At 44.2% G+C, this 19,868-nt stretch overlaps 1 pseudogene; it reads left to right on the forward strand.

The window, feature by feature from the left end:
* Positions 1–2,950: 2,950 nt before the first annotated feature.
* Positions 2,951–17,237, forward strand: LOC115775987 (guanine deaminase-like; annotated as a pseudogene).
* Positions 17,238–19,868: the final 2,631 nt, after the last annotated feature.

A 19,868-nucleotide genomic window follows, 5' to 3' on the forward strand; every position in this document is an offset into this window, starting at 1 on the left:
CAATGCAATCTCATGCCACGCAATGGGGGGAAAACCCCCATTGTGTGCCAAATCCAGCCTTGACAGGACTCTGCAGTAACATTATCCCATGCGTGTTCCATTGCCTCCAGCATATTCTCCCTCGCGTAGGGCTGGTGGTCAAACACCTTCCACCTCCATGTAGAGAAAAACTTCTCTATTGGACTGAGGAAGGAGCTGTTTGTGAGAGAGACAGGACAAAAGACATGCTGTGGAAGACAGCCAGAGATTAATGACAACCAATGATTAAATGCAGAGTGGGGTATAAACAGAGTGAAAAGAGGTGAATGAAAAGAAACACTCAGTGCAGCACAGGAAACCACCAACAGTCTAGGCCTGTTATAACGTAACTAAGGGATGGTTCAGGGTCACCTGATCCAGCCCTAACTATAAGCTTGATCATAAAGGAAAGGTTTAAGCCTAATCTTAAAAATAGAGAATCCAAATTGGGAGCTGGTTCCACAGAAGAAAGGCCTGAAAGCTGAAGGCTCTGCCTCCCATTCTACTCTTAATTATCCTAGGAACCACAAGTAAGCCAGCAGTCTGAGAGCGAAGTGCTCTATTGGGATGATACGTTACTATGAGGTCTTTAAGGTAAGCCTGATTATTCAAGATTAAGAAGAATTTTAAATTCATTTCTGGATTTAACAGAGAGCCAATGAAGAGAAGCCAATATGGGAGAAATATGCTCTCTTTTTCTAGTCCCTGTCAGCATTCTAGCTGCAGCATTTTGAATCAGCTGAAGGCTTTTCGGGGAGCTTTGATGACAGCCTGATAATAATGAATTACAATAGTCCAGTCTAGAAGTATTAAATGTATTAATTAGCTTTTCAGCATCACTCTGAGATGTTTCTAATTTTAGAAATATTAAGCAAATACAGAAAATCAATCCTATATATTTGCTTAATATGTGCATTGAAGGACATATACTGCTCAGAAATTACTCCAAAATTTCTCACAGTGTTACTGGACGCCAAAGTAATGCCATCCAGAGTAAGTATCTGGTTAAACACCATGTTTCTAAGATTTGTGGGGCTGAGTACCATAACTCCAGTTTTATCTGAATTTAGAAGCAGGAAATTAGAGGTCATCCTGGTCTTTATGTCTTTAAGATATTCTTTAAGGGGTAGCTGTAGCTCAGTAGAGCAGGTCACCTACTGATCGGAAGGTCAGCAGTTCGATTCCTGGCTACTCCAGGCTGGGCAAGATACTTAACCCCAAGTTGCTCTCTGACGCAACCGTCAGAGTGTGAATGTGTGTGAATGTTAGATAATTAAAGCACTTAGCTTAGTTAATATTGGAAGTGCTTGTATGAATGGGTGTGCGTGGGTAAATGTTGTATAAGTGCTTTGATATAAGTGCTTTGAGTGCTCAGACTGAGTAGAAAAGTGCTATATAAGAACTAGTCCATTTACCATTTCCTGCAGTTTAACTAATTGATGTGTCATCTGGCTTCATGGATAGATAAAGCTGTATTTGAGTATGATACGCATTGTAAAACTATGTCATATCCATGATACTGAGGAGGGTGGGGCAAGTATCCAATCTAGAGGGCATAGGCTTTTATGTGATTTGACCTGCTTTTGGACTGTTTTAATATAATATTGAACACAAATGGTCAGTAATTGGGTCCAGGGCTACAAGAAGTGCAGGAAATATGTTATTCTGCTGTCTTGCTACAAAATGGCATGGTGGCAGTACCCCAAGAGCACAAAACTGATCTGGGATCCAACAGCATCTCAACAGCCTTGCAGGTATTTATGTGAAGTTAATGCTTATCACACCAGGCCACGACTCTAGCAGCAGCTCTGTGGGGGGATTCACTGGAATCCTTGGTGAGCAGACTGAGAATGACAGTGTCATTGGAAAACTTCACAATGTGCTGATTTGGCTCAGAACCCACGGTCATTTGTATACAAGGTGAACAAGAATGGCGAACTGACGCACCCCTGGAGGGGCACCAGTGCTGCCCTCCAATGTATCTGAAAGAGTGGAGTTGAATTTGACTTGCTGCGGCCTAATGGTAAGGAAAGAGTGATACCACCTAATTAAAAACAGGTTTACATTCATCTGCACCAACTTTTTAAGGAGAATGTGTGGCTGAACTGAGTTAAAAGCTGAGCTAAAAATCAAAAAACAAGATGCTGCGCAGTAATTCCACCCTGGAAAAAGAACAGTTCAAAGAAATCATTCAACGCCCAAAATGGCCATGACATTGATGCCTCTGATGAGTATATGGACGAGCACAACTGTAGACTGGTTGATGGTTCTCTTTCTCAGGTCATGATATGTTTCTGATTAATAATATTTTTGCATTCGTCTGAAATTATATGTTGTATTTTTTAAAAATAAAAGACGCCAAGACTGATTGCTTTTCTTCTCTGGAGTACTTATTATCAAATGTTGTCTCAATTTCATTAACTTAAATATTATAATTATGAAACCATAAAACTCATGGAACTCAAACACCCTTAATCGGAGAGACTTTTACAGGTCTCAGATCAGATATTTAAGCCATCTGAGCCGCTAAACTCTTGGTTTCATTTAAATATTTTAACTCAGTGACAATAAAACACGTTGCTGCCATTCTCTAAGATGAACTGATGCTGAATAAGGTTTTTATTTTATGTCTTTTTGAAAAGAACTGATTATGTCCGACTTTGCGCAAGAGAAATGAGGGATCGTGTAAGTTGCGGCGCTGCTTCGGGATCGATTTTATTCCCTGAACTTGGGTAACCTACTTTGACGCACCGCACCTCGGTTTGAGGCACGTGTGAGTAAAATAAACGTAAAACAGCTAATTCCTCATTAAGTTCATACGCTGTCGTGTCTGAAGACAACGTGACATTCCCAACAAGCACCTACACCCTGTCCTCTCATTGGCTGCTCAAGACCTCTGCTGTCAGGTGGTGTTTGGCACTGCCAGTGGACATAACCCTGGGTCGCTCCCGCTGCAGGCGGTATCTCACTGCTGCAGCGCGACTTACCTGGAGAAGATATGGCAACCTCTGACCGACCCGACACCCCAATAGCGTTTGTGTACAGGGGCACATTTGTCCACTCGACTCAACAAACTGCGCTACAAACGCTGGAAGATGCGCTCCTGGGAGTAGATACACAGGGAAAGGTTTGCGGTACTCCAGAATATCAAAAATACACTTTTGCATTTTACATTTGATAGATATTCTGATGATTTTCAATGGAAAATAATTAAATCGGGTACGTTTTATGGCGTAAGTCTGTTTTAGTATGCTATGCTGTTTTATTTTTTTCTTGTGTGCTGTTGCTGAGCAACTTTGACAGTGTGGCCAACAGTAAATCCCCTGATACAAAACACTTACCATTATACTCCTCCAGTAGGTCTACCTATCTGATTACAGCGTGTGATATATATATGTGTATATATATATATATATATTTTTTAAAAAGGATATATAACTTTTAATATACATTTTCTTTATGCCCAGAGAAGAACAGACTCGGTTGTTCTGTATGAATAAATACATTATTAAATGGCTGATCAAAATACAGTAGAAGCTAAACATATTAAAATTATACAACAGTTTGATGATGTTTTCCTTTCTTCCAGAGTTCTCAGCTCTTTTACTTATTTGTAAGCACTTTTCTGCAGGTATACCATTAACTCCTGATTTCTATTCTGCTACATATCAGATTGCTTTTATCAGGGAAGGCAAGGAGTTAGAAAAAGTGTCTCAGACCTTTGGATTCAAGCCATCTGATGTCACTCAACTGGCACAACAGTAAGTTTATTATATCAATAAGTTACTGGATATGTTGAAATTTTTAATCATAGTTATAGCATGTGATGTGACTTCAATAAGTCACATTAAAGCTTGTGATATAGCTCCACACATATGATTATAAAGATGTGCATCTCTGCACTGAAAGAAGGTGATTTCTTGCATAGGGTATAATAACCATATATTTAAAGCACTTTTATGGCTTGCTGTATTCCAGTGAGTTCTTCATGCCGGGTCTGGTAGACACTCACATCCATCTGTGGAGTCACGCTTTAAGGACTTGGAGTTTGCCCGCAAGGTCTACACTCAAATTGTGGTGAGTTTACTGACATGGAAAAATAAGTGGCCATCAAAATGTCATCAGTTACAAGTTGTTGTTTTCTTTTTCTTTTTTTTTACTTAACCTTTATTTATACAAGTAGCCCCATTGAGAATCAGCATCTCATTTGCAAGAGAGACCTGTTTCCAAAAATATAATAAATTTACAACAATAAAATAATACAATAAATAGTAAGTAAAATGCCAAATGTTTACACAGTGATATTAAAACCAGGACAAGGTCCCAGTGATGATGTGACAAAACTGTTTATATGTATTTTAAAGTCAATGGGCAAAATGGGAGAGCTGTAAGTCCTTCTGTAGTGTGTCCCATGAAGATGGAGCAGAAAGGGAGAAAGCCTTTTTTCCAAGCTCAGTATGAGCTGATGGAACAACGAAGGTAATAATTTTCTGAGAATGCAATTTGTGACTACTTTGTTTACATAGCATGTAGTTTGATAAATACAAACGGACTAAACCAGAAACAGATTTATAGATAAAATGAAACCATCCTGCGTGAGGTCACTGAGGACCAGTTAACCAGTGTGGTGGTGTGTTAGGGGCTTACAACCAGTTATAAATCTTAATGCCCCATGATAAATTGAGTCCAGCTGGCAGAGAGAATGAGCAGGGGCATTCATATAAATGATATCAGCATAGCCCAGGTGGGGTAAAAAAGTGGCAGCAACAAGGCAGCAAAAGGGAAACATGATCTGTTTCTGAACAAGAACCCCAGTTTCAGCCTCAGTTTCTTTAACAGGTGGTCAATGTGTGACTTGAGGCCAAAAAGTAATCGCGTTTCGCCTTCCTAATGGAGGCAGTGAATCTATTACGCAGCTGACGAAAATGTAGCCAGTCAGCATCAGAGTTCCTCGGGCTGCCCGGGCCTGGTTCCTCTCATGTAGGAGACCCGCCAGTTCAGAATTGAACCAGGGGCTGTCCCGACCTTTAAGTCTGACCCGGTGATAAGGAGCGTATTTGTCCACAAAGTAGATAAAACTCTTATAAAAATATTCCTAAGCTAAAGCGACATTGTCGATCAGTGTAATACGACCCCAGTTAAAATCCATCAAATCATAAAGAAAAGCTTGCTCACTAAAAAAGCTTTAAGTTTCTTTTTGTGATAATGCGGAGCTTAGAGCGTGAAAGTTTCATGTTCCTCACAGCACCGGCCACCATGCAGTGATCACTCAAATCATTGACAAAAACTGCTGATGTGGAAAATTTATGTGGCATATTGGTTAAAAAAAAAGATCAATAAGAGATGATTTATCTGGGGATTTGGGATTCAGCCGTGTCTGACTTTTAATAATTTGGGTTAGATTAAAAAACAAACAATGCACTTTAACATCATCAGACACAGAGGAGAGCCAGTCCCAGTTAAAATCACCTACCAGAATGATTTCATTAAAATGCACATGAGACAAAAGTTGAACTAAAAAAGATAGTGCTTCAGGAGAAGCAGATGGGGGCCGATAACAGCCAACAACAATTAAAGACTGGTTTCCAAACAGATTAATACTGTAACGTTGTAAACACACTTCCACAGTCGGCGATATTCACAACAAAGGTCGTCTTTATTAGCAGAAAAACGGCTGCTGTAGGCCACAGCCACGCCAACCACAACAACAACAGCGGAACAGCAACAACACACACACAGGCAAGCTCTCGGTCTCTCTCTCTCTCCATGCTGCCTTCACGAACCTCCCGAACAGTCCGAAATCCCACAACATCAACACGCTCTCTAACTAAGAGAATCGCTACATTGCCCCCCCTCACTAAATCCCTCGCCCCGAGGGATCCCGTACAAAGTCTCTGAGGTGACCTGGGGGTCTTCTCTGCCTCTGCAGCCCCCTTGTAGACGACACTTGGGGCTGTGTCTGCTGTCCTGCAGCACCCTGCTTTTGATCTGGGATGGGGTGCAAAAGTGGAGGAAGCTGTGGGGCAGTAGAAGGGGGCACAGTCAGTGAGCCTGGGGCTGTGGCTGTTTCATTTCTCAGGGGGGTTGACTGGACTGGGCGCACATCACCCTTATATGGAGCCAGCCTGTCTCTATGAAGGGCCACTCGTCTCCCCCTAGTCGGCAGCTGAACCCTGTACACCACTTCCCCCAGCTTCTCTACCACTACACAAGGCCCCACCCAGTGGCAGTCCAGCTTAGGGCACCGGCCTTTCTTCCTCCTCGGGCTGTACACCCACACAAGGTCACCGGCCCTGAAGTCTTTCCCTTTTACCCTCAAGTCATAATTCCTTTTCTGTCTCATTCCCGCTTTCTCCAGCTGATCACGGGCAAAAGCATGGGCCGACTCCAGCCGGTCCTGCAGTCTCCTGGCGTATTCCGGACCCGGTACGACTACCGGAGCGTCCGGAGGCCTCCCCAGTGCCATCTCCGCTGGCGTCCGTAGCTCTCGCCCCAGCATGAGCAGGGCAGGCGTACACAAGGTGGAATCCTGCACAGCGGACCTATACGCCAACAAAACAAGGGGGAGATGCATGTCCCAATCACGCTGGTGCTCTGCAGTGAGGATGGCCAGCTGTTTCGCCAGGGTCCTGTTGAAGCGCTCGACGAGCCCATCACTCTGCGGGTGTAACGGTGTCGTCCGGGTCTTTCGCATCCCTAAGCGCTCACACATGACAGAGAAAACAGCCGACTCAAAGTTCCTTCCCTGGTCACTGTGAATGGTTTCTGCCATCCCGAACCTGGCAAACATGCCCTCCACCAGCCTGTCGACCACCGTCTCCGCCTCCTGGTCGGGTATGGCATATGCCTCCGGCCATTTTGTGAAGTAGTCCATGGCAACTAAGACATAACGGTTTCCTCTGTCTGTGCGTGGAAAAGGCCCCATCACGTCCACTGCTACTCTCTCCATCGGGGCTCCCACTGCTAACTGCTGTAGCTGGGCCCGGGACTGGTCTGAGGGACCCTTGTGCGCTGCACAGAGGTCACACCGGCGGCAAAAGTCCTCAACATCCCTCCTGAGCTGCCCCCAGTAGAAACTCTGCCGGAGCCGCCGAAGGGTTTTGGAAACTCCAAAATGCCCCACCCCGGCGGTTCCGTGGGAGGCCTTCAAAACTGCCTCCCTCAGGGCCCTGGGGACCACCACCTGCCACCTCTCCTCCCCCGTAGCTGGCTCCTTCCAGGCTCTCTGCAGCACTCCGTCCTTTACTCGGAGAGCTGAAAATTTCACAAACAGTCCTTTAGTTGCAGGTGAGTATCCAGCCACTCCGCTCCACTGCGGTCTTTGACCAGACTCCACCCATTGTAGCACTGGCCGGAGGTCAACATCCTGCTCCTGTTGCGCTCTCCACTCGAGCGGGTCAATCACCTGTGCCACTCTGCAGGCCAGCTCACCTCCGCTACACCCGGAATCATGCTCTCCCCCAGCCCGGAGCTCCTCCTCCCGGGCTTCCCGCTTTTCGCAGTACCGGCAACCAGCTGGAGCACAGGGGCGGCGGGACATGGCATCTGCGTTGGCGTGGTGAGCCCCCGCTCGGTACTTCACTTCGAAGACGTATGGCGCTAATTCCTCCAGCAAGCGTGCAATCTGCCCCTCTGGCTCCTTAAACGCCATTAGCCACTGCAAGGCTGAATGGTCTGACCGGACAGTGAAGGGCAGGCCACAAAGGTAGTACCTGAAGTGACTTATTGCCCGTACTATGGCCAGGAGCTCCCTTCGCGTCACACAGTAGCGTCGTTCAGCCTTATTAAAGGTTCTGCTGAAGTACGCCACCACTCTCTCCCCCGCTGGCCCCACCTGGCTCAACACTGCCCCCATTCCGACATCGCTGGCATCTGTGTCTAGAATAAACGGCAGACTGGGGTCCGGGGTGGCGAGGGTGGGAGATTCTGTTAGGGCGTTTTTCAGCCGCTCAAAAGCCTGTTCACATCCTGCTGACCAGTCAAAGTCACTATCCTTTTTCTGCAGGCGGAACAGGGGCGCAGCAATACAGGAGAACCCCCTTACAAACCGCCTGTAGTAGGACGCCAGACCAAGGAAGCTCTTTAAGTCCTTCAAGTTTGTGGGGGTTGGCCAGTCCTTCACCGCCTGCACTTTCTCCTCCAGCGTACTGATATCCTCACCCCTGATTTTGTGTCCCAGGAACTCCAGCTCTTTCCTCATAAAGCAGCACTTATCAGGGTGGAGTTTCAGGCCCGCTGCCGCTATCCGCTGTAGAATCTGCCGCAGGGATGCCAGAGCTGCCTCGAAGGAACTTCCGTGGACCAGGATGTCGTCCAAGTAGACCAAACATTCCTGTCGGGGAATATCGGCCAGCACCTTTTCCATCAACCTTTCAAACGTGGCCGGCGCATTGCATAGGCCGAAGCAGAGAACACGGAATTGCCACAGCCCCCTGCCTGTGCTGAAAGCAGTCTTTGGTCTGGCTGCGGGGCTGAGGGGCACTTGCCAATACCCGCTACGCAGGTCCAGCGAGGAGAACCAGGAAGAGCCGGAAACCAAATCCAGGCACTCATCGATGCGGGGCAGCGGGTATGAGTCTTTCTTAGTCACACTGTTCAACGGCCTAAAATCGACACAGAATCTCATTTTGGGGCTCTTCTTCTTTTTAACCATCACAACCCCCGAGGCCCAGGGGCTGTCGGAGGGTTCAATGACGCCAGCCCTGAGCATCTCCCCGATCGCACTATCAGCCGCAGCCTGATGCGCCAGGGGGAGGCGGCGAGGGCGTGACTTCACAGGCCGTGCATCTCCCGTGTCAATGTCGTGCTGCAGGAGGTGAGTTAAGCCTACCTCGTCTTCTGACAGAGCAAAAATGTCCTTGAACTCCAGCAGCACCTGCCACAGCTCCTCCCGCTGTGGATGATCTAAATCTTGGCAGCTACGTGTCCATATGTCCCTCACTACTGCCAGTCTATCCCCCTCCCCCATTACAGTGTGCTGGTCTGAGGCAGGAGAACCCACCACGGTGGCTAAATCAGGGTCAGGGGACAGGGGTGCAGGGGGGTAGATCGGGGCGGAAGGTGTGCCTCATGGTGCACCCCCGCTGCTCTCGACTTTGGCGGGTGTAGGTTCGGGGCCTGTGCGGGGCGCACCAGGTCAACCATGGGGCCCCCTGGAAAGGTCAGCGTGTTATTCCCCAGGTCTAAGACACTCTGTGAGGCCCGCAGAAAGTCCAGGCCTAATATGCAAACGTCCTGCACCGCTGCCACCCACACCTCCAAGTTCACTCCCAGGCCCCCCACCTGAATAGGGACCAGTCCTTTTCCCAACATCGGGGCTAACTCACCAGTCACTGTACGCAGTTTTACTGTAGTTGGTTCCAACTGGGTTCCTACCGGCACCACGTCAGGTCTCATCAAGGTCGCAGTGGAGCCAGTGTCAACCAGAGCTGTGCACGGAGCCCCTGCCAGGGTGATGGGGATGTGACAAAAATCCCCTGCACGCGTCCAGCCCACCACCCTCGCGGACTCTGTGCTGTCGTCTGCTTCTGGGGGGAGCTGAGCCCCGCACCCCCAGCTGTACCGTTGGGCTCTGTCCACCGGCGCCCCGGCGGATTGGGACACAGAAGAGGGGGCCTGCGCCGTCCCGCCTACGCAGGCCCTGAGGCGTTTCCCTGAACACCGGCACGGTCTGGGCATCGCACGCTGATGTGGCCCAGCTGTCCGCACGTCCAGCAAACAGGAGGGTCTCGGCGAGGACGAGCACCGCGGCGTGAAGATTGTAGAGACACGCCTCGAACCAGTTCGGTCAATTCGGCCGCCCAAGCTGGCACCCCCTGGCCCGGGGCCTCCGGCACCTCAGCCCTCACCACCGGGTCATACTCGCTATGGTCGCACCCCGCAGAAGCCACCACGGCCTCCCTCTCCAAGGCCATCTCCAGGGCCTCGTGCAGATTGCGGGGGTGGGAAAGTTGAGTCTGGATGCGCAGCTCACCAGGGATAATGGCGCGGATGAACTGGTCTCTGGCCAGCTCGTTCTGCACGTCGATGGGCATGTGGGCATATGCTTTCTTCGCTAGCATCTCAATGTCATTAGCCAAAGCGCGAAGCGGCTCACCCGGTTGTCTCCGTCTACTCGTCAGTTCGGACCGCAGGACAGCAGGCTGGCCACACTGCCCAAACCGCCGCTGCAGAGCACCAACCAGAGCCCTGTAGTCACCCCTCTCCGCTGGGCTAAGCAGCAGCAGGCATGCCAAAGCGTCGTCAGTGAGGCACAAGGCTAGCTGGAGTGCTTTAGTGTCTTTGGACCAGGCCCCAGCATGCGCTAACAGTTCAAATTGAGCATGGAAGGCCTCCCAGTCAGCCTTACCGGAGTACTTGGGGGTTTTCACATTTGCCTGGCAGGGCCGGGCGCCACTATCGCCAAGCACGGGCCCCGCGCTGTTCGGGGCGGGCGTCTCCGCGCCCGCGTATATTCCTGCAGTCGATGGGCTAAAGCCAGCGGCGGCCGCCAGGCCTCTGGCAGTCCGTCTGAGGCGGGCCAAACGCTCTCCGGCACTGTCCGCTCCCTCAGGACCCAGCGTGCCCCCAAAGTCACTGTCCATAGCCTCTCTCTTGATCTTCGGGCGGGCCCCGGCCACATCTCGCTGCGCTGCCATAGTTAGCGCAGGCTGTCAACTGAGGTAGCCGAAGCAGGGCTAGCCGACGGTTAGCAGTTTGACTTCTGACACCAACGTAACGTTGTAAACACACTTCCACAGTCGGCGATATTCACAACAAAGGTCGTCTTTATTAGCAGAAAAACGGCTGCTGTAGGCCACAGCCACGCCAACCACAACAACAACAGCGGAACAGCAACAACACACACACAGGCAAGCTCTCGGTCTCTCTCTCTCTCCATGCTGCCTTCACGAACCTCCCGAACAGTCCGAAATCCCACAACATCAACACGCTCTCTAACTAAGAGAATCGCTACAATACTTAAGGCCACAATTTCAAATTGCTTAGGTACAGATCTAGAAAACAAGCCAGACACGCCTTCACATAAACTGCCACACCACTGCCTTTCCTGGGACGGTCTGAGCGATAAATGTTAAATCCCTGAATTGTCACATCTTTGTCCAGTACAGATTTGGAAAGTCAAGTCTCAGAAACGACAGTTATGTCAGCACCAGTTGAATAGGCCCAGATTCCAATCATGTCCATTTTAGGTCCATTTGTGAGCCTGTAATTTGAGGGACTCAGCAATGTTGAATTTGGTCTTAATCCCACGATATGATCCTTGTGTTTTACAGAGAAGAACCCTGAGAAATGGAACAACCACCGCATGTTACTTTGCTACAATCCATACTGAAGCCTCTCTCTTGTTGGGCCAGATTGCTAGTAAGATCTCTCATACTAAAGCACACGCACAAGCATATGCTTTTATTTTTTTTAATAAGCACATGCTTTTATTTTTTTTAATAAGCATATGCTTTGAGCTAAATATTGATATTTAATCATTAGCCCGCTTCATTGTTTTCTATCTGTCACATTGACATTGACTGGGAGTTTAGTGCGTGTGTGTGTGTGTGTGTGTGTGTGTGTGTGTGTGTGTGTGTGTGTGTGTGTGTGTGTGTGTGTGTGTGTGTGTGTGTGTGTGTAATAAGCTGTCTTTCTTCACTCAAATGAAATGTATCGTGCACACTGTACAGAAATGATCCTTCACCTTTATACCTTAAGCTTATCTTCTTCCTGCATATTATGTAATACTGAACGCATGCTCGCATGAATTTGCAATGATGTAACACTAATGCATCAAAACCTGCTGTTGTAAGCTTTAGAGTCATTTTGCGCAAACAGGGGCACTGAACCCTTAACTTTGTCCTGCTCTGGGTAGCTGTTCCTGTTTGTCAGCAACTGTTGAACAGAGGCATGTTGCAGTATTTCCAAACCAAAGATTAACAACTTGTCAGTGGCAAGCAACACCCTAAAACATTCCATGGTGTGTCATCATTCATGAAAGGAACATCATGTTGTATTATATAAGCTTGAAACTTGTGATCGAGCCCATAAACTAATTAGGAAAATGTTAACATTTTTATATGTAACTGATAGCAAAAGTCAGACGGATGGTAAAGCAGTATTCTCATTCTCATTTAAATTATTGTATATCTTCAGGGTCACAAGCAACATCCACAACACTTAGACCCCTTGTGATCTTGTGTGGGCATAGTTTTTTCTTCCTTAAAAATGAACCCAGTTACAGCTTTGATATCAAGGAAATGAAATGGATTAATGTTTACTTCTGTTCCTGTTTACTCACTGATGCTTTTCTTGCAGATGACTTTGGACAGCGTGCCTTGGTTGGCAAGGTGTGCATGGACAGGAACAATTCGGTGGAACATTACAAAGAGACCTTGCAGGAGTCTCAAGACGAGACTTGCTGGTGGGTGCTGACTATTTCATATGTTTAATTGTAGCATTTATTCAACACCATAATGCTGAGTGTTGGGTGTTGTCCAAATAAGAACAAGGCAGTTCTTCCACTGTGAGGAAAGTTCATGAGAGAACAAGTTTAATTACACTGTATTTATTCAGTCTGCAACAGAGAGGAGCCAGTTTCAGGACTTCAAGCTATTATGTCTGATACATTGCTACAGATTTTTTCCAGATAGAAGTCAAATGTGTCACAGATTAAAGCCATATAAAAAAAAAATTGGGGAAATAATCTGATGATATCATTGACAGTAATATTAGCGCCATATGGACAATGTAATGATAAGCTTTTAAAAAATTAGCTTAACTGGTTACAGATGATGTCTTCATTGCAACCTGCAATGAAGACATCATCTGTTTAACTACAGTTGTGGTCAGTCACCAATAATATTTGGTTAAATTTCCCTTTGCTTGTTGCACCTTGCCCAGATTCTTTTGTTAACCATCAACCAGCTTCTGACATAATTCTGGTTGGATATTTGTCCACTCCTCTGATTCCGTACTGAAACTCTTCAAATTAACCATTCCTCTGCAGACGATCAGTTGACTGTTTTACAACTACTCTTTCAATCATATTTTAGATAAAAAGGAAGGTTGGAGATCAGCCTATAATTAGTTAAGACAGCTGGGTCAAGTGATGGCATTTTAGGGCTTGTGATATGTAACCCATTAATAAAGATAGATTGATCATATTTAAGAGCGAAGCATTGTAGGATTTCTTTGAGCAGTGTTCTTGGAATGGGGCCTAAAAGACACAATGACGGTTTGGAGGAAGTGATTATTTTAGTTAATTCAAAGATTACTTGGAGGGAAAGAGTCTAAATAAATATCAGTAGTAGTGAAAGTTGCTGTACATGATCAACAGAATCATAAATCCCTCAGTTAGCAGTAGCATCTAGATGCTCAGTTTCAAAGCACAAAAACAAAAAAAAACATCCTAACAAAGCAAACTACAGGAAGGGTTTAACCTGTACTTGGTATGGCAGTTTTTATTAGTAGCAGATTTTATTTCTTACTAAGTGTTTTGATCTCTCGTTTTTGCCAGTCTTAAGACGAGAACTGGTGCCCCCCAAAACCCTTCTCACTAGCAAGGGGCTGCTCCCTTGTGGCATAACTTGGAATCAGGAATTAGGATTCCTCACAGTCTAAAATTTAAGGTCCCAGTCTAACAGAATTACACATTAAAATATGCTAAACATATCTAATTAAAACCCCATAAATATGTTGGTAACTTATTAACCACAAATACCAGCAGATCTGTTATGAGTAGAAGTTTCAGTTGCAAAAATGGATGAATTTTCATATTTGTGAATGTGGCTGCCACCAATAAATAAGCTAAATTGTTATTTTGCTCTCTGAAGGTTCATTAAAGAACTCCTGAACAAAAAGGTAAGATTCTATAATAAGCATGAACAGGAATAAATTGGACTATTCAAAGATGTAAGAAGAAAGAAAAAACAAGTTTTCTGACTGTCTGTTTCTTCTTACCTCCTCTGGGGTAGTACCCTTTAGTGAAGCCTGTGGTGACTCCCCGTTTCGCTCCATCCTGCACAGGAGCTTTGCTTAAACAGCTGGGAGAAATTGCTAAAAATAACAACCTGCACATTCAGGTGAGTTTGCTGTAGCAACCAAACTAGGCTGTGTCTACAGGCGACTTTTTCCACAGAGACAATCTAATGTTGGTATGGTGGCAATTAAACCACCAAAAGGCCACTTGAGGGAATCTGAATCCATTCCCAGTGCTTTGTGGTGGAAAAAACTGAGGTCTGAGATGTCCAATAATTTGAACACTTTATCGTCTAAAACTTAAAACCACAAAATCTTGAGTGCATGATTAAGAGATTAAAAAAAAAAAAGCTTTAAAAGTGCAAAAAAAGGATTAAAAACATGGCATAACCTTCAGAACCAACAACCACACATGGCTGAAAAATTGTACTGCATCCTCCTGGCTCTGATTCCCTACACCTGTGCCCCTAAGGCCTTCCTCAAACAGGGTAAACAACCAGTCTACAACCTCTGCCCCCTGGTGCCCAAGTGACACTACTACAAAAACATCTAGACCTTAACAGACAATATAATACACATCAGAACTGGTGACAACAGTTGGACCTTTAGGCATTTAGATAATAAAATAAATACACACATACAAATATTACAGACTAACATATGGCATAATGCAATAACTGTGCTGCTGCTCTGTCTGATGTGCGCTTTTTGTTGTCAGAGTCATATCAGTGAAAATGTGGAGGAAGTGAAGCTTGTGAAGGAGCTGTTTCCTGATTCAGAGTCTTACACAGATGTCTATCACAAATACAACCTGCTCACTGACAAGGTCAGCACGCCCCTGCCTCCGCACAGACTTTTTTGCACCAAAAATGATATAAATACTGATAACCACTGATGCTTCACAGACAGTGATGGCCCATGGGTGCTACCTCAGTGATGAAGAGTTGGCTCTATTCAGAGAGACAGGAGCATCTTTGTCCCACTGTCCCAATTCCAACTTTTCGTAAGTACCTGATAGTTTCTTGAACTATATCTGATTGAGTGTGTGTGTGTGTGTGTATATATATGTAGAATTAGGTTGTACGAGCATTAAAAGGATTTCAATTTAAACCTTAAATAGGTCAGTAGTAATAGTCCTGAAATAATAATCACCTGGCAGTAAAACAATATTCCCTGTAATATTTATTTACAGTTTGATTGCCATCTCTCACTCTCTCACTTTCTTTTCAGGTTGTGCAGTGGAGTGTTAAATGTCCGCAATGTCCTGAAGCACAATGTGAAGTTGGGGCTGGGAACAGGTGGGAGCAGAGCAAGTGTAATTCTAAATATTCTGCAAACTTCTGCAAACAGACCATTTCTTTACACTATAAAGAAGTAATGATGTTTGGTGATTAAGCTTTTGTAAACTCCCCATACTAGTGCACACTGTTACACTGAAACATTGCACCACTCATTTTTATGGTTCATTTAGGACAGTCAGCTGAGAGGTTTGGCACGCAGGTCAGCGTAAAAGTTTAAAATCAAGCTCAAAGTTGGTTAAAAAGTTTAATTTGATAGGCGCTTTGATTTCACATGTCAGAAAGCTATACAAAGGAAGTGCTTGCTTTTCATATTTTATATTTCAATGCCCCATCCTGTCTGTGTCTGTGGCGCTGCATCAGATGTGGCTGGAGGCTATTCTGCCTCTGTGCTCGATGCCGTGAGGAGAACTCTGGATGCATCTAAAGTCTTGACCATCCAGGACCCAGCACATGACGTAACACTCAGTTTTGAGGAGGTGTTCAAACTAGCCACACTGGGAGGCAGCCAAGGTAAGATACACATGCCATTCAAAACGAGTAGTTCTGCAGTAGGCATTATGATTATGATTATTATTATGATTAATATATCAAGTGTTCAGTCCCTATGTTGAACAGTTTATTTTATGAAGTCTATTTTTCTGTAGCCTTGTCCCTGAATGACCAAACGGGGAACTTTGAAGTGGGCAAAGACTTTGATGCCCTGAGGATTAATGTAGCTGCTGAGGATGGGCCTATTGACCTCATCCAGCCTGAGAAACCAAAGGTTGGTAGTGGGACACTATAAATCTGTTGAAATAAATTAAGACAAAACAAAAAAACTCAGATTGAAGTCCAATTGGAATAATTATAATCTCTCGAATTTCAGATTCTTTTGGAAAAATTCTTGAATTTGGGTGAGTGACACTTTTTTGGTTCCCAAAATATTTCAGTAGAGTGTGACTCTGACCCATTTACTTGATGCTGATCTCCCTTCCTTGTTCTGTGGCAGGTGATGATCGTAACATAGCGGAGGTGTTTGTAGCTGGCAAGAAGGTGGTGCCATTCACCGAGCCAAAGGAAGAGTAAGCTGTTGCACCTTCGTACAGCTGTACCCTCGTACAGCCTAAAATATGTGTAAGATACAGGATGTCCAACACAGTAACTATAAAAAATGCCCCGTGTCTGCAAAACAGGTGAAAAAAAAGAACAGACACAGTATTTCATACAATTCAGGACAGTTGAGCTAGAATACATGAGTCTTTTCCATGAGTCTTTAAATGTAATTGCTGGGTTGTAAAAAGGAGAATAAGGGACTTATTAAGTGAACTTTGCACTTTTTCAGATGATTGTTGCCAGCCAGGTGTGTGTCATTTCTGCCTGCTACTAATGCAACAACACTCTCTGATTAACAAAGCACTTTTTTTTGTCTTCCCTTTGTTCATATACACATCATACTTATTATTTCAACTTCTTTCTTAAACTTGTTTTAATTAAAAAAAAAAAAAAAAGCGGCACAAATCCTGTTGAAGATTTAAATATTCCTTTTCTATTACTTGTTGGTTCAGTGTGACTTTTGTCCACAAAGTTTAGTGTTGGTGAAGTAAAGCTGCTCAGTGTGCCGCTGCAGTGCCTGAACTGATTATCTTCAGTGGTTGATGGTTCCAATTTTAATGCTTGTGCAGCTAAAGCATCCTTTGTGATCCAAAGACTGGAACTGACTTGAGAAAATACCAAATGGCACATGATGCTACAACCCTAATTCCCAAAAAACTTGGTACGCGGTGTAAAGTGTAAATGAAAACAGAATGCAAAGCCTTTCTTGTCTGGTATAGGATTCTAGCTGCTCGACAGTCCTGGGTCATCTTTGTTCTATTTTTTATTTTATGATGTGCCAAAGATTGAAAGGTCTGGACTGCACACATGCCAGCACCCAGACTCTTCTACCATGAAGCCATGCTGTTGCAGTACCATTTAGCATTGTCTTGCAGAAATATGCAAGGCCTTCCCTGAAAAAGATGTCATCTGGATGGGAGCATGTCTTGTTTTAAAAAAACCTGTGTATACCTTTCAGCACTGATGGTGGCTTTCCAGATGGGCAAGCTGCCAATTCCATAGGCACTGATGCACCGTCATACCATCAGAGATGCAGGCTTTTGAACTGAGCACTGATAACAAGCCTGATGGTCCCTCTCCTCTTTAGTCCGGAGGATGTGTCATCCATATTTTCCAAAAATAATTTCAAATTTTGATTTGTCTGACTACAGAACAGTTTTCCATTTGGCTTCAGTCCATTTTAAATGAGCTTTTGCTCAGAGAAGACAGCAGCATTTCTGGATAGTGGTCACATATGGCTTCTTCTTTAAATGATAGTGCTTTAACCTTATTTGTGGATGGCACAGTGAACTGTGTTCACAGACAGTGATTTTGGGAAGTGTTCCTGAGCCCATGCAGTCATTTCCATGACAGAATCATTCCTGTGTTTAATGTAGTGGTGCCTCAGGGCGTGAAGATCACAGGCATCCAGTACTGATTTTTGGCCTTGTTCCTTTCACACACAGATTTCTCCAGATTCTCAGAATCTTTTGATGATATTATGCACTGTAGCTGATGTGATATTCACAGTCTTTGCAACTTTATGTTTGGGAACATTACTCTGAAACTGTTCCACAATTTGTAGATGCAGTTATGAGATTTGCAAATCATTGCATTCTGTTTTTATTTACATTTACACAGCATCCCTAATTTTTTATTTTTATTTTTTACATTTTTTCAATTGTGGTAGTACTGTTTAATAGAAATATTTTAAACTGTGGGACTTTTTCTGTATTTCTATAAGGTAAAATTCAAAAAAAAAAAGTCCAATCTTTATTAGTACTGACACTTGCTTGATGTTCATCAAAATCCATAGTTGGGTTTGATTCACTGAAAACACTTTGAGTGTGTCAGCACTGCTATTTATAACTCAAATAGACTGTGTGTGTGTTACTGTTACAAACTCTTTTAACTCTTAGGGAATTAAGAAAATAATAATGTGCACTCTTTGCTGAATATGTGTCAGCAATACTTGTATTTAAGAAAAGTCTAATTTTTTACTGCAAATTTTTATCACAATGTAACAAAGGTATATTAAAGTCTTGCACATTGTAGCCTTGTCTTTGATATGTGATATCATCAGTGATTCAAAATAAAGAATATCACCAAGATTGTGTTGATTTTTTTTTATGCTTTTGATATTTCATCTGCATTTTTTGTGGCACAACAAAATGCACAATGACCCTTCTGTCTAACTAAAGAAGCAGCTGACAGAGCCTGTAATTAACCTTCATTTTTTTTACCCTCTGGACCAGACAGCTTGGAGACATTAAGCTGGCTGTAGTGTCATGTTCTACAGACATCAAGTCCTCTTCTTCTCTTTATATAGTCCCATACAACAGTTCACTGAAGAGATGCTAACAGTCACAGCCACTAGTGGAAGACACTGTACTTTTGAATAATATAATTAAAATGAATGGTATGGGTGGATTAAAACAAGCTTGAAGTGGAGATAATGATTTGATCTGTTCAAAGGAGCAAAATGTTTTGGCCAGCAGAGATACTCTCACTGTGGAGGATAGAATAAGTCCAGCAAGGGAGTGACTGCTATGTGCTAAAAAAAGAAAAAGAAAAAAAAAGCCAACCTGAAGATCAGCTAAAAGGATTTAAAGATATTTAAATGCCCATGAACTGACTAATTAACAGGAGCAGTCCTGAATGTTAACTGAAATACATCAAAAGAATTCATATTTTTTCTCTGAGGTGGCTGTAGTGGACGCACCAGTTTACATCTGAATTGTGAAAGCAAATATTTTCTGAATGAAATTCTCAGTGCCCTCAACTCATTTACTTAATAAATGTAAAAAGAAATAATCTAACACAGCAGTGGCCATGTTTGTGTATTCCCTGTAACACCTGGGTTTGGTTATTTAAGGTAATCATTTGTTTTTGATGATAACTATCCACTGCTTGTGGGTATCACCAGTTAACACAGGTGTGTTTCCTGAATTTTGATCATGAAGTCTTTAATCTCATTGAACTTCAGACACACTGACAGTCACTGCAGTTCTATTATAAGACGCTGCAAGTGCTCTAAACTTACGATGGTATGTGTTTCATGTGGAGGCAGGTCATAGCTTTACTTAAATAAACAGCACTTACAATCACCTGGAAACAAAAAATATCAACTTGGTTCCTTATTACATTTTTGCTTTCCTTTTTCAATCTTCACTCATACACTGCTCACTGTCCATCACCCCCTCATTTTAAATCACGTCATTCAATTTTAAATCAGGTAAGTTACCCTAACAGTAAAAACAAGCCTTCAGCAGCCCAGCTGTCTGAGCTGATGAAAAATAAGGCACATTTGCTTACTTCATACAAAATAATGGCACAACTTTATATTGAGGACAGCTACCCATGTTAATCTGTGACTATCACCGGGTAATATGGTTGTGTTTCCTAAATCAGCAGCAGGTGTTAAACAACTGACAGAGTGAACAAGATGTATGCAGGTAACACAAGTATTTCCTGGTTCCTGGTTTCCTGGTGAGCCTGGTTCTGCCGCAGGTTTCT

The sequence above is a fragment of the Archocentrus centrarchus genome, unplaced genomic scaffold (assembly GCF_007364275.1).
Source record: "Archocentrus centrarchus isolate MPI-CPG fArcCen1 unplaced genomic scaffold, fArcCen1 scaffold_26_ctg1, whole genome shotgun sequence".
In the NCBI taxonomy this organism is placed as follows: domain Eukaryota; kingdom Metazoa; phylum Chordata; class Actinopteri; order Cichliformes; family Cichlidae; genus Archocentrus; species Archocentrus centrarchus.